Below are 12,068 nucleotides of genomic sequence, written 5' to 3'. Positions count from 1 at the left end.
CTTGACGATATGGCATTTGCTTGTGAAGATGTCGACACCGGAGACTCGGCCCATGAAGGAGATAAACTTGTACTCGTGTACTTTCCACTGTCTGGAGCCGGTGTACCCCACCATGAAGGAGTGGAACCTGTACTTGTGTATTTTCCACTATCTGGAGCCGGAGTTCCCCACCAACTCGGATTCATGTTTGATAAGAAAAATGAATTCTATATGAATATTCCGAAAGATGACAGCCAGCCGAATGATCCAAGCTCGAAAGATCTGAGAAACACAAACTTGTTAAATCTAAACAGACCACAATCGAAGGATCAACACTTGTTCGAAGGATCAACAGTGTTCGAAAGATCACTGTTGAATTTCGAACAATGATTTCGAAAGATTCACAATTGAAAGATCCTTGTCTTTCGAACAATGATTTCGAAAGATTCATAATTGAAAGATCCTTATCTTTCGAACAATGATTTCGAAAGATTCACAATTTAATGATCCTTATCTTTCGAATATATATCCTTCGAATAGATTCCCTTGGCTCAAAAGATAGATCACAGACTTCGAAAGATGTTCGAAGGATGGTTATCTGTCGAACCTCCTTTGATCGAAAGATAATCTTTCGACTTCGAAGGATATCTTTTGAATGGATCTGACACAGCTGACACAAAGTTGACAGGTTGGTGAAAAGGTGATGGGTTGGTAGAGATCTTTCGGCAGAAAGGTATGGTCAGACCATACTTTTTGTACCAAACCCGATTTGACCAATAAAATATGCTTAAAATGGAAGGTCCTTTACCAGAAACCAGTCACCGGAATTATGACCGGAATTTGGCCGGAAATCACCAAGTTTCTTAAAAACAAGTTTTAAGTTACCCAACCCGTCCTTGAACACACCCGGTTAGTTTAGAACACGTTTTTATGTCAAGAAAAGCAAGAAAAACACTAAAAACGGGTGCTAAACCAAGTGTCCAAACACTCCAAAGTCTTGTACAAACCCGGTTTTTAACAAGGTAAAGAGCCACGGCTCTGATACCACTTGTAGGTCCCTCGGAGGATGAGGTCAAACCTTAACCTTGTTATGTGAAACACACTAGCAAGTGCGGAATCCAAGCTAGAGTGCAAACCGAGATGCAACAAGCACAAACACAAGACACACAAAGTTCACCGATTAACACCACTTGTATTAATACGTATGAAAGGTTCGGTTACAAGCTCAATGTTTACAAATCAGTTTTGCAAACTCTCCAAGTGTGTGTGTGTTCTTGACAGAAGTGTCTCTCTATCTCTCGAGTCTATCTTTCTGTCTCTGCTCATCTAAATGAGGTGAACACACTGCATGGGTATATATACCCAACACAGGTTGTATGGTCGAAGGATCAAACTGACCGATCGATAGATCATCTGTCGATCACAAAGCCATCGAAGGATCCACATATAATTCGAAGGATGGCATATCCTTCGAAGTCCATCTGTATCCATCGAATGATATCTTTCGAGCTCATCGAAGGATATACACAATCCTTCGATGCCTTATCCTTCGACACAAAACATTATACAACCATAATCTAACTGTTTGTCTAAGTCAAACCAGGAGGATGGTTGACTTGGTCAAACTTACAGGACTAACAAGGACATCGTTTTACATCATGACCGAATACAGACAAAGTACAGACACAAGTGCACCAACAAAATCTACATGTTGGATACGGGGGGCGTGATCAGCTGCATGTTCCAAAGGGGTTCACCAATAACTATATGGCTAAGAGCATCATAGTGTGTAGTCGGAGTTGATGGAGGGGTTCACCAATAACTATATGGCTAAGATCATCATAGTGTGCAGTCGGAGTTGATGGAGCACCGGCGGTTTAAGCGGCCATGTTAGCGATACGGTAGTTCCACATGGTGTTTGAGTCAGTCAGGTGGGGTAAGTAGGGTGAGGGCACGGTTCCACTATGCCATGGAGGTGGCAATGCCAATAAGTACTGCTGAAACTGGCCTCCCATAACCAGGTAGTTGTGACCGCCACGGTAGGAAGCACGACCCATTCTACGATCTCGAATGTTGTTACGCTAATAATTTGGGTTGTAGGATTGGGGCTGGTAGTTGGCGGCAGGGCTGGGAGTGTAGCACGAATGTGGCAACAGAGCTCCTATAGCGGGGGTGATGGCGCCCCCCTGTGGTGTCACGAGTAGGTATGGCAAAAAAAAAAAAAAAAAAAAAAAAAAAAAAAAAACCGAGCCTGACAGGTATACCCGAAGCATTTGGGACGAGTATATTGGATACCCGCTGGCATAGGATTGGAAAAATATATATTTCGTGGCTATGGGATTGGGTGATACCTGAATCGATTACCGAAATTATATATCCGTTTACCTGAAACATGTTCCCGAATCATAAACCCGGAAACTTTTGAGTTTATTTTATATATATTTTCCCTTAAATATTGTTTAGTGATGTTTTATTCTAGTAGGTTCATTATTTAAAAAAATAACTTTTCTTTTGTAATATATATTTTTATGACTTTATCTATATTTATATGCTATAAAACATAGATTAATATTATAATATACTTACATTTTTAAGTATTTCAAATACTATCACGGAATGAAGATATGTATGTTATTTATCATAATATAATATATATTGTAAAATAAATATATACATGAAAATTCCAACGAGTATTTTTTATAACACTAACGTGTATACCCAATACCCGCATGTATGCCCGTTACCTGACGGGTAGTGGGCCGGGTATCATGCACGACCCATAGCCGGCTCATTGCCATCCCTCACGAGAATTGAGTTGGAAGCATGTTGTATGGCCACTTTTCGTTGTCATTAGGATTGAACCATACCTTGGGTAGCATCCCATGAAGGGGCAGATTGGTTGATGAAGGAAGTAGTGGTATCATATTCGGGTGGGAGACCCGAACGAGCTGCAGAACCAATCTTGATTCCGGAACTGGATATCCAACATTTACAAGTTGTTCTGCGATTTCTTCAACTTCTGTCCATGGAATAGAGCAGCTAGTAAGGGCGAGGTTGGTTAACAATTGTTCTCCAATATAGCAGCTCGAGAACTATTATTGCTCATAAAGATATCTTGAATTCTAACCCATGTAGCCTTAGCACTAGTGTCTATTTCAAGAATAAGAAACAACGAATCATCAGAAAGTGTACTGTATGTCCATTGTAGCACTATCTCATTGATTTCCGCCATGACATGATGTACGGTCGGTGTCAGCTGGTGGAACGGTACCATCAATATGATCCAATACTTTGTAACCTTTGGATGTAGCTTGAAAAGATTTACACATGATGAGTAGGTGAGATTGGTGCCTCTAAAACATGAACTACGTTTTGGATGTTTGTGACAATGTACACGGGATGAAGAGCCAGCGTTTGCTTAGTAGTAGCACTGGTTCCTCTTTAACGGCTATCTTTCTGGGACAGGAATAGGTTAGGGTGGTGTGAGGCAAAGAGGTTTGATGGATAGCGGTCTATGATGATGGTGGTGTACCCGACGGCGACATATCAGCCGAGGGAGAGGTGGTTGGCGATGGCACATAATTAGTATTAAGGTTTTGTTTTGGCTCTTATACCATAAAAGTATTATGGTATCATATTTTTTCATGAATAAATCAGAATAGAGGGGCCCAATATATACATTTCTAAGATACACATTATTAATACCCTCTAGGTTTAATACTACATATAAATACATAAATATATATCTTCTAGTTATCTCATCTGATATGACATTACAATTAGGTGTTGAGAGATGGAAGGATCACACAAGCCGGGAAGTACAATGACATTCTCCATTCTGGAAGCGATTTTGCAGACCTTGTAGGTGCACATAAAGAAGCATTATCAGCCATTGATTCCATGGGGACAACTGTTCAAGAAGAATCAGGTAGTTCCAAGAAGATCACAAATGATGGTCAAAATGGTAAACCAGAGGATTCCTTTATGGTGCTATAAACTTTTATGCATTCAAACTTTTATAACAGTGTTTGTAAATGCATTCAAACTTTTATGGTGCTATAATAGTATAATATAACAGTGTTTGTAAATGCAGGCTCTTGATAAGTGCCAACTTGGAGAAGAAGTGAGGAGTAAGGAAGGGAAGCTTGACTCACCAGGTCTGATTCTTAGACTTGCGTCAAGTGTTTCTCTTATAATTACTAATTACTAACACATCTGTATAGAAATAAGTTGATTTGGGTTATATTTTATTTTTAACTACTCACACATGCCAACTTTTAAAAGTTTACCTGAAAATGATACTGGTCAACCCTGTTGAATGTCAGTAAAAGTGTTAAATGTTTTCATCCTCCTATATTGATTTATTTTTAATTTTTTTGGAGAAAATCATATTGATGGATGCCCTGTTTTAGTCGCATCTTGCCACATTTTGTATTTACTTATTTGTTTCCACATAAAACCTAATAGTTACCGATAAGGCCACACGGGGTGGTTCACTAGTGATGGGTTCTAGTGATGGGAGCACCCAATCAAATCATGCCATGTCAGCACCCAATATTCTAGTGATAGTGATAGAAATGTAGTGGGGGTGGTATCACTAGTGATGGGGATTCCAATGTACAAGTATTAATGCACAATGTACAAGTCATACCCTATCAAAACTCAAAGTTTAACGCGTGACCACCATAACTCGTTATAGTTTCACGAGTGATGAACACGCGTGGCGGCGGTGTTCCGTTTGATGAACACGAGTGATGAACACCCATCACGGGGGGTGTTCCGTTAGAGTGTGGGTCAAAGACAGTTGGTGTGTCTTGGGGGTGTGTTACTCAAAAAGTCCAAAGTCTTAGTACATGACGAAGTTAGGAGAAAATTACCAAATAATCATTTGACTAGTCAAAATTACCAAAATTGACAAACGCTGGCTAAGCCCGCAAATTTGGAGGTAAGCCAGCATTTTTGCCCACAAGTTTCCGGGTTAGCCTCCAAATTTGCCGGCTTAGCTACGTTTGTCTATTTTCATAATAAACATTGGTCAAATTATTTTTGTAATTTTCTTCCAAGTTAGTGCATCTTAGTACTTGACCATAGTCTTTGCATCAAATATTTTTCTTATATTTACTAGAGGTGCAATTTCAATATATGCTTTGATTGAGTCACTTTGGGTTATATTTGAGTTGTAACCACACATATCAAAACTGGTCAAACTGGTTGAAAATTAAGATAAGCGTCTCCGTTCTCCTAAATTGATTTATTCCCTCATCTTAAATATTATTGACGGTGTGTAATCAAATTTCTTACATTATTTTTTTTATTATGAAATAAACACGGTTCTGTAATCCTCTTGTTGATGGGTTTGTGGCCCATTAACAAAGACAAAGCCTTTAGAAACACCTAAGTTTGGATGTCTTGAGTACAAGTCTCAGAGACAAGATTAAAGAAATTCACTTACCTAAAAAAAACAGTCACCTGTTTTGACCCATTAACCAATCCACCCAAAATCATAATCTTGCCACATTTAGCATTTACTTATCAGATTTCACATAAATTGGTATAGTTACGGAGAATGGAGAAAACTGGAGTGTGGGTCAAAGGCAGTTGGTGTGTCTCGGGCGTGTGTTACTCAAAAAGACGAAAGTCTTGGTACTTGACGAAGCTACTGCATCAGTAGACACTGCAACTGATGGAATGATACAGCAAACACTTGTGGAACACTTTACCGACACAACTATGATAATGATCGCACATCGAATCACCTCTGTGCTTGATAGTGACATGGTTTTGGTTCTAGAACAAGGTTTGTTTAGAAACTCTGGTGTCCTTTATTTTGTCTGTGGGGTTAAATTAAGTTTTGATCTAAGTATTTTTTTTTTCTTGTATACAGGTCTGATTGAAGAATATGATTCTCCAACAAAGTTGCTGGAAGATAAATCATCATCATTTGCAAAGCTTGTTGCGGAGTATAGTATGAGGTCTAGTTCCAGTTATAAAAAAAATAGCAGCAACATAATATATTTGTAACAGAACCGGTGCATACTTTAACTGTCGGATCAGGCGGTTATTGATGGTACAAAATAACCTTGTTATATTTCCACCGGTTTCTCATTTTTTATGATTGTAAGCATAACTAGTATCTTCTTGCAAGTTGTCCCAAGCTACTTTCAAAGCTACTTTAACTATCGCCTCAGTTCCCTGTTCCCACTTCCTTTATGTTAATTTTCAATTTTTTGTGTTACACGGGCCACTCACCAGACACCAAATCATCATACATATCTTTCAAGCCAAAAGCCGAAATCAATCACTCACATATATAAACCACACATGGCTCACTTTTGTGGAGGGCCAAATTTTTGAAATTTTGTTTATTTATTTTATATATCATTTTTTTTAAACAAAAGTCTATAAGTAAAATTAAAACCCACTATGTTTTTTAAACCCATTTACTTTCCTATTTAGTCAAGGCTCATTTAAACAACTAAACTCATTAGTCATTTAACCCAATTCACTACAAGGAAAAGTAGCAATAGCGGCGACGGGTCACTGCTAAAGAGTCGCCGCTACTACCCCGTCGCAAAAGCCAGCCTGTCCCACTAAAAGTGTCGCCCCTAATGCTTGTCGCCCCTAAAAGTGCTTTTCGCTGCTAAAAGTGACGCCCCTAATAAAACTTTAATATTTCAAAGCCAATTAAAACTTTTAATCATAGGGCGGCAAATTGTGCGACTAGAGAGGCAACGCAATGGTAATTCATGCTACCACATTTGTGTGACCAAGCGTCAATCTTTTACACCCATTTCAGGTTTCTGATAATCTGACCAATGCAATTGTGCAACGGTGTAGAATTCAACCAAGAGACCGAATTTTTGTGATCCGCAATTGAGAATTGAGTGATTGACAATGGCACTTAAATGAGTGCGACTTTGAATTTCTAATAGGTATTCAAACGACTGAGCAAGTTAATTATTTTTCGTTGTGTTCCGAGTTTCATTACTTAAGGAGAGAAGAGAAAGGATTCGGAAGAAAGTAAGGGAAAATTGTATAAGAGTTTTTTTTTTTTTTTATGGAGATAAAGGAAGAGAAGAGCAGAGAAAGGGAGGGGTTTTTAGGTTCATTCATCCTTCTAAATTGGAAAGAAATTGAGAGAAAGGAAAGGAAAGGAAAGGAAGGGGACAGAAGAAGAAAAAGGGAGGGATTCTCTTCTCTCCTTAAATGCAACTCAGGAACACATCATTAGGGGTCCATTTTTCTAGTCACATAGGGCTCCCGAATTCTAAGGACGGCCATGGCTTGATGCTAACCCTACAACACCTTTGAGTATTGAAGATCCAAAATCTAAGGCCGGAACCTGAGATCTAAGTTGGAATCCTAGTGGAGAATCGAGGATCTGAACCTGCAAAAGGACAAACCGTTAGGCTCGCCGCAGAGCTGGGAGGGCCCCTCTACGACCACCCTCCGGCGTGATGATAAGTATTTGATAGAGAGAGAAAGTAGGATGAAGATTCAGGAAATCGTACTTGGCTTGTACTTGAGGGGGTATTTATATTGGTCAACTGAGATGACGCCATTCGGCTAGACGCACTTATTGATGGTCCGTCCGTAGGAGTCTGAGGAACGGAGGTCTCCAGGACGTTCGTCCAGCTGTGATCCGGTCCGACCTTTGTCCTTTATGAGGAAGGTCCGTCTTCGGATATGTATCTTCAAGTCCCCCAGTTTATCAAGTCCAGGTATGGACTTGGTAAAATGTTGCATTGGGTTCTGGACGGACGACGTGTCGCATAAGTGCGGAGCTGACGTGGCGTTAGTGAGGTAAAAAGAACTTGTCAATTAGTCACCCACTGGTGACCGTATAGTTCCATGTCTCGGGAACCGTAAGCGGCGCACGACATGATGGCCTGATTGGACTAGTCAGTTGTCGCCGCCTTAACTTCTTCTATAAAAGGTATCTTCAAATTTTCATTTTTTACTTTTACTCCACAGATCTTCTCTCTCGTGCTACCCTCTTTGAATCGCCTTCCCTAATCTTCTTCTACAAAGGTGCGTCCTTTTTTACTGTCTAGATATGGCTCCGGGAAAAGATAATCTTTCCGAGAGCGTTAGCGTTCTGACCCAAAGACAGCTAGATAAGTTTGTCCGGGATTATCGTATCACTACCGATCTTCATCCGGTTCTTCCGGCTAAAGATAATACAATATATCCCTATCTTCCGGGGAAGTTTCCTTTGTATACTCGTGTTTGTAATTTCGCGAACTACAGGGTTCCCTTCACAAAATATTTAATCAAAGTCTTTCAGTTCTTTCGGGTTTATCTCTGTCAAGTGAACCCGTTCGGACTGAGTCGGGTCAATCACTTTGAAATATCATGTAGGGCTTTGAATTAGAAGCCAGACTTAAATGTTTTTAGATATTTCTGCAAATTTATCACCGCCGGTGACTGGTACACTTTTGCCCATCGGAAAGGTATCCCGAGCCCGGCCAGAGACGAGAAGTCCAACTTAAAGAATTGGAAGGATAATTTCTTCTGGTTGGACGACCGTTGTCTCCCGGCCGATATATCCTGGAGATTTAAAGATCAGTCCATGCGCTTCGACCTTGGCGAAGATTTCGTTTTTAATCAGCAATTAGCTCAAGGTTTGATAGATACCCGATCCCCTATCCGTCCCCTTCCTGAACATTTGTTATTGTTGGGACGGGTCTGTCATGTCTGGGGCCGAGGGGACAGAGAATGGCCGGTGATCCGTAAGAGCGGTGAAATTAAGTGAACCGGCCCTTTTCCACCCTATGTTTTTTAAGTTGCTAACTCTTTCTTTCTTGGTTTGTAGGAGATGAAATGTCGCTCAGGGACGCATTAAAGGTACCGAATTTTTCCACCCTGGATTTCGACTATGATGAACTTGTCGCAGACGAAGAGCCTTTTCTGAAGTAAATATCTTCAGTGGCATAGGAGTTCCGTCCTGCCGTTGACCCAAAATCCTCCGAGGCTCCTACTGCTGATCCGGAATCTAAAAAGGAAGCTGCTGGTTTGTCCGAGGCCCAGGTTAGGGCAGAGCTTTTGTCAGTGGAGGAAGATAGTGATCCGGAAGTTCGAGAATTGGATCATGCCTTGTTATATTCTTCCTCGTCGGTGGCTGCAAAAGGTAAGGGAAGTTTCCTCTTCTTCTAAACCGAAGGGGTTTATTCGTAAGCGGAAGATCGAGGTTCCTCAAGTCAGATCTGCAATTTCCCTACCTATGCACCGAAGGCGGGGAAGAAGGCAAAGAAAGCACTTCCTACTCTAGGGACAATGTTTTAACCGATCTTACAGAACACTTATCAGGCGGTAAGTCGTCCAGGGAGGAGGCTGCTAAAGCACGATCCGCTCCTTCGGCCATATTCTCAAGTGGCTTTCTTCCGGTTGATGAAACCGAGGCGATGGAGACAGAAGAACCAACGGTTGGGAGTGAAGGTGTAGGGAAGGTCCAGGGTGAGGCGAAGGTGGTGACTTTTTCAGGTACGATTTTTGGTTCCTCTTTGGGTCCGGACTGTTTCCTTGATGATGATGATGATGAGGACCAAGTGTCCTCTCTTTCTTCATCTTGGTTCGGACCCGAAGTGATGGCCTTCTTTCGATATGCAGATGTTTTTTCTGATGAGATAGAAGTGGATCCGGCCACGGCTGAAGAAAAGTTTATTCCCGATTGGGATATCAAGTATAAAGACTCAGTGATGGATGATCTCATGGCTAGGATGTTTTTGTTCAGAATCAACACTCCATTAGATCATTCTAGGAGCCGAAGGATGAAAAGTCAAGATCGGGGAGCTGCGGTGCTAGCCAACCAAGCCCAGTCAAACGTATATGTGGTTGAGCTGTACCGTAGGTGGGTGGAAGCGGAATCAGTTAACGAGAACTTGGAGAAGGAGATTATTTCTCTGAAACGTAAAATGCAAAGAACTCCAGACACCGAGAAAAAACTTGCCCAGCTTACCCAAGATCTGGCTACTCAGAAGGAGAGAGTGAAATCACTATCGGCTCTTAACAAATCTTCTCAAGCCGCGACTGCTTTTGCCTCTGAAGAGAGGGATAAAGCGTGCCGAGCTTGCTGATTTTGTGGCATCCTCAAAAGAAAATGACGAAGAGCATAAGGGGGTGCCGGCTAAGATTGAGGAGTCCTTGTCCCACGCTCGTGCGGCTTACGAGCGAATGTTGGAAGGTTTGGCTCCATTCCTTGTTTGTTTTGAGTTTTTTCCTTTGTATTTTTCTAACATGTCTCTTAGAGCGGGATGCTCATAAAACTATGTTTTAGACTGCTGAATTTTGAAGATAGAAAGGGTCAATGATATATATCCATACCTTGGTTTTATTCTAAAACTCTATATTCCCCGTTATGGAAACTCTCTAATCACTCACTCTCACTCTGTACTCTACAAATATTTCCCCAGCCCATTCTTTTCTTAAATCCACAAGCCTACTAATCAAACTACACAGCACCAGCACATTCACCACCGCCACCATTGTCTTCAGCAACTCTATCCAATCAAAACTCATTGGTCGGCTGGTCGCATCATTCTTGGCCACTTTACACGTTCCCACAGGCAGTTGTAAAGAGTCCACCTATGAGAATGGTGTAGACGATCAAGGTTGTTTCGCGGCTCATCTGATGTTGCCGCTGAATTTGGCCTTTGATTTCAAGTAAGACACGTCTTAGACCGCCACTCAACTCCAAAGACGCACCATGCATTGTCGTCTAGTTCTATTGAGTTGACTCGCCGATCAAACTCATTGCTTTTGTCTTCTTCCCTAGTTTGTATCCATGTTTCTTTTATCTTATTAGTGCATACTCACACACCTAACCTCTAGAAAAAATGTAATTCACCTAAATTCGATAATTCACAAATGGTTGGATATCAGTGAATCCATTGAGATCACTTTCTTAATATATTTTGATGGTACTTCAAAAATTAAGTCGGGTTATTCAAAGGGAAATACAAGAACGAACATGTAACTTATGTTATGAAAACATGTGTACCTTAGGCCATAGGGTGTACTCTAACATTTAGAATGTTAACAATGACATGGCATGTTAACTAACATTGCAAACCACTCCCTCCTTATGTTAAAGTGTATTAAATGAGTTACGTGTTAACATATTAACCCAATGTTAAGAGATTGAATTAATTATTATTATTTTCTTTTTTAGACAAAAACTCAATGTTAAAGTGCATTAAATGAGTTATGTTAACATGTTAAACCATTTCCTTAGAGTGAGACAAAGTGAAATGAGTAAAAAAAGTTGATGTGTCAGTTAGGTTAGGTGGAGTTAAGTTAGGTTAAAGTATACCCAAAGGCCTTAGTTAAACCAAAGACTATCCATTTATAATTCGGAACCATCACAACATTTCAGTCAATGGTAAGGCGGTTGTAACCATCAACAATTATTCAGTTACATTAGCTACAAAATCCTTTTGAAGAAACTTCCTTAGTAGTAATCATGTTATTACTAGCCACAATTAGTGCTTCAAGTTACTATTTAATTATAAGTGGTAACTTTCCATTAACTACGAAATTACTACCGATTAATAGTAACTTATCACTATCTCACTTGTCCGTATTGGACTAAGTTGTTGATACTAGTTATCATCACTCATCATTAATGGTCATTACATGCAACTTATTATTAATTTCCATGCAAGTTTTCATCAATAATGCAAATCCAAAGTAACTTCCAATGGTACTTCAATAAATTAAAAAATCTCCATTAGGAGCTCTCCCTCTTGGACCACACATGGTTGTTTCCCTAGACCCCACTAGGGCACTACCCCCTTGGAACTCTCATGAGGGTTTGACCCCTAGAACCTTTGAGGTTTCTAGGTGCGTGAAATTAGTACAATCTTGAACGAGTGTCTATTTCACACCTCTTAACTCATATACATAATTTATCATAAATTTTCTTTGGTGTTAAGTAACTCTTAATTAATCATATAAAATGACTTTATGGCAGCAACAACAATTCAAACCGCAAAACCTATCAATCACATACATGAACTCAAGCAAAAGAGACAAGTGAATAAAAGATTTTGCTACAAGAATCTTGTGGATGATGCAAAGGCCTCATGGTG

General features: G+C 40.3%; 1 non-coding gene across 1 annotated transcript; it reads left to right on the top strand.

Annotated features, from left to right (window-relative positions):
• The first annotated feature begins 4,068 nt into the window (after nt 1–4,068).
• Nucleotides 4,069–5,972, top strand: LOC110932112. The gene is made up of 3 exons (XR_004889902.1): nt 4,069–4,136; nt 5,537–5,776; nt 5,864–5,972. It is a non-coding gene; the product is annotated as an uncharacterized LOC110932112 (transcript).
• The last annotated feature ends 6,096 nt before the right edge of the window (nt 5,973–12,068 follow it).

The sequence above is a fragment of the Helianthus annuus genome, chromosome 3 (assembly GCF_002127325.2).
Source record: "Helianthus annuus cultivar XRQ/B chromosome 3, HanXRQr2.0-SUNRISE, whole genome shotgun sequence".
Lineage (NCBI taxonomy): Eukaryota > Viridiplantae > Streptophyta > Magnoliopsida > Asterales > Asteraceae > Helianthus > Helianthus annuus.
This window is presented reverse-complemented; position numbering and strand designations above follow the sequence as displayed.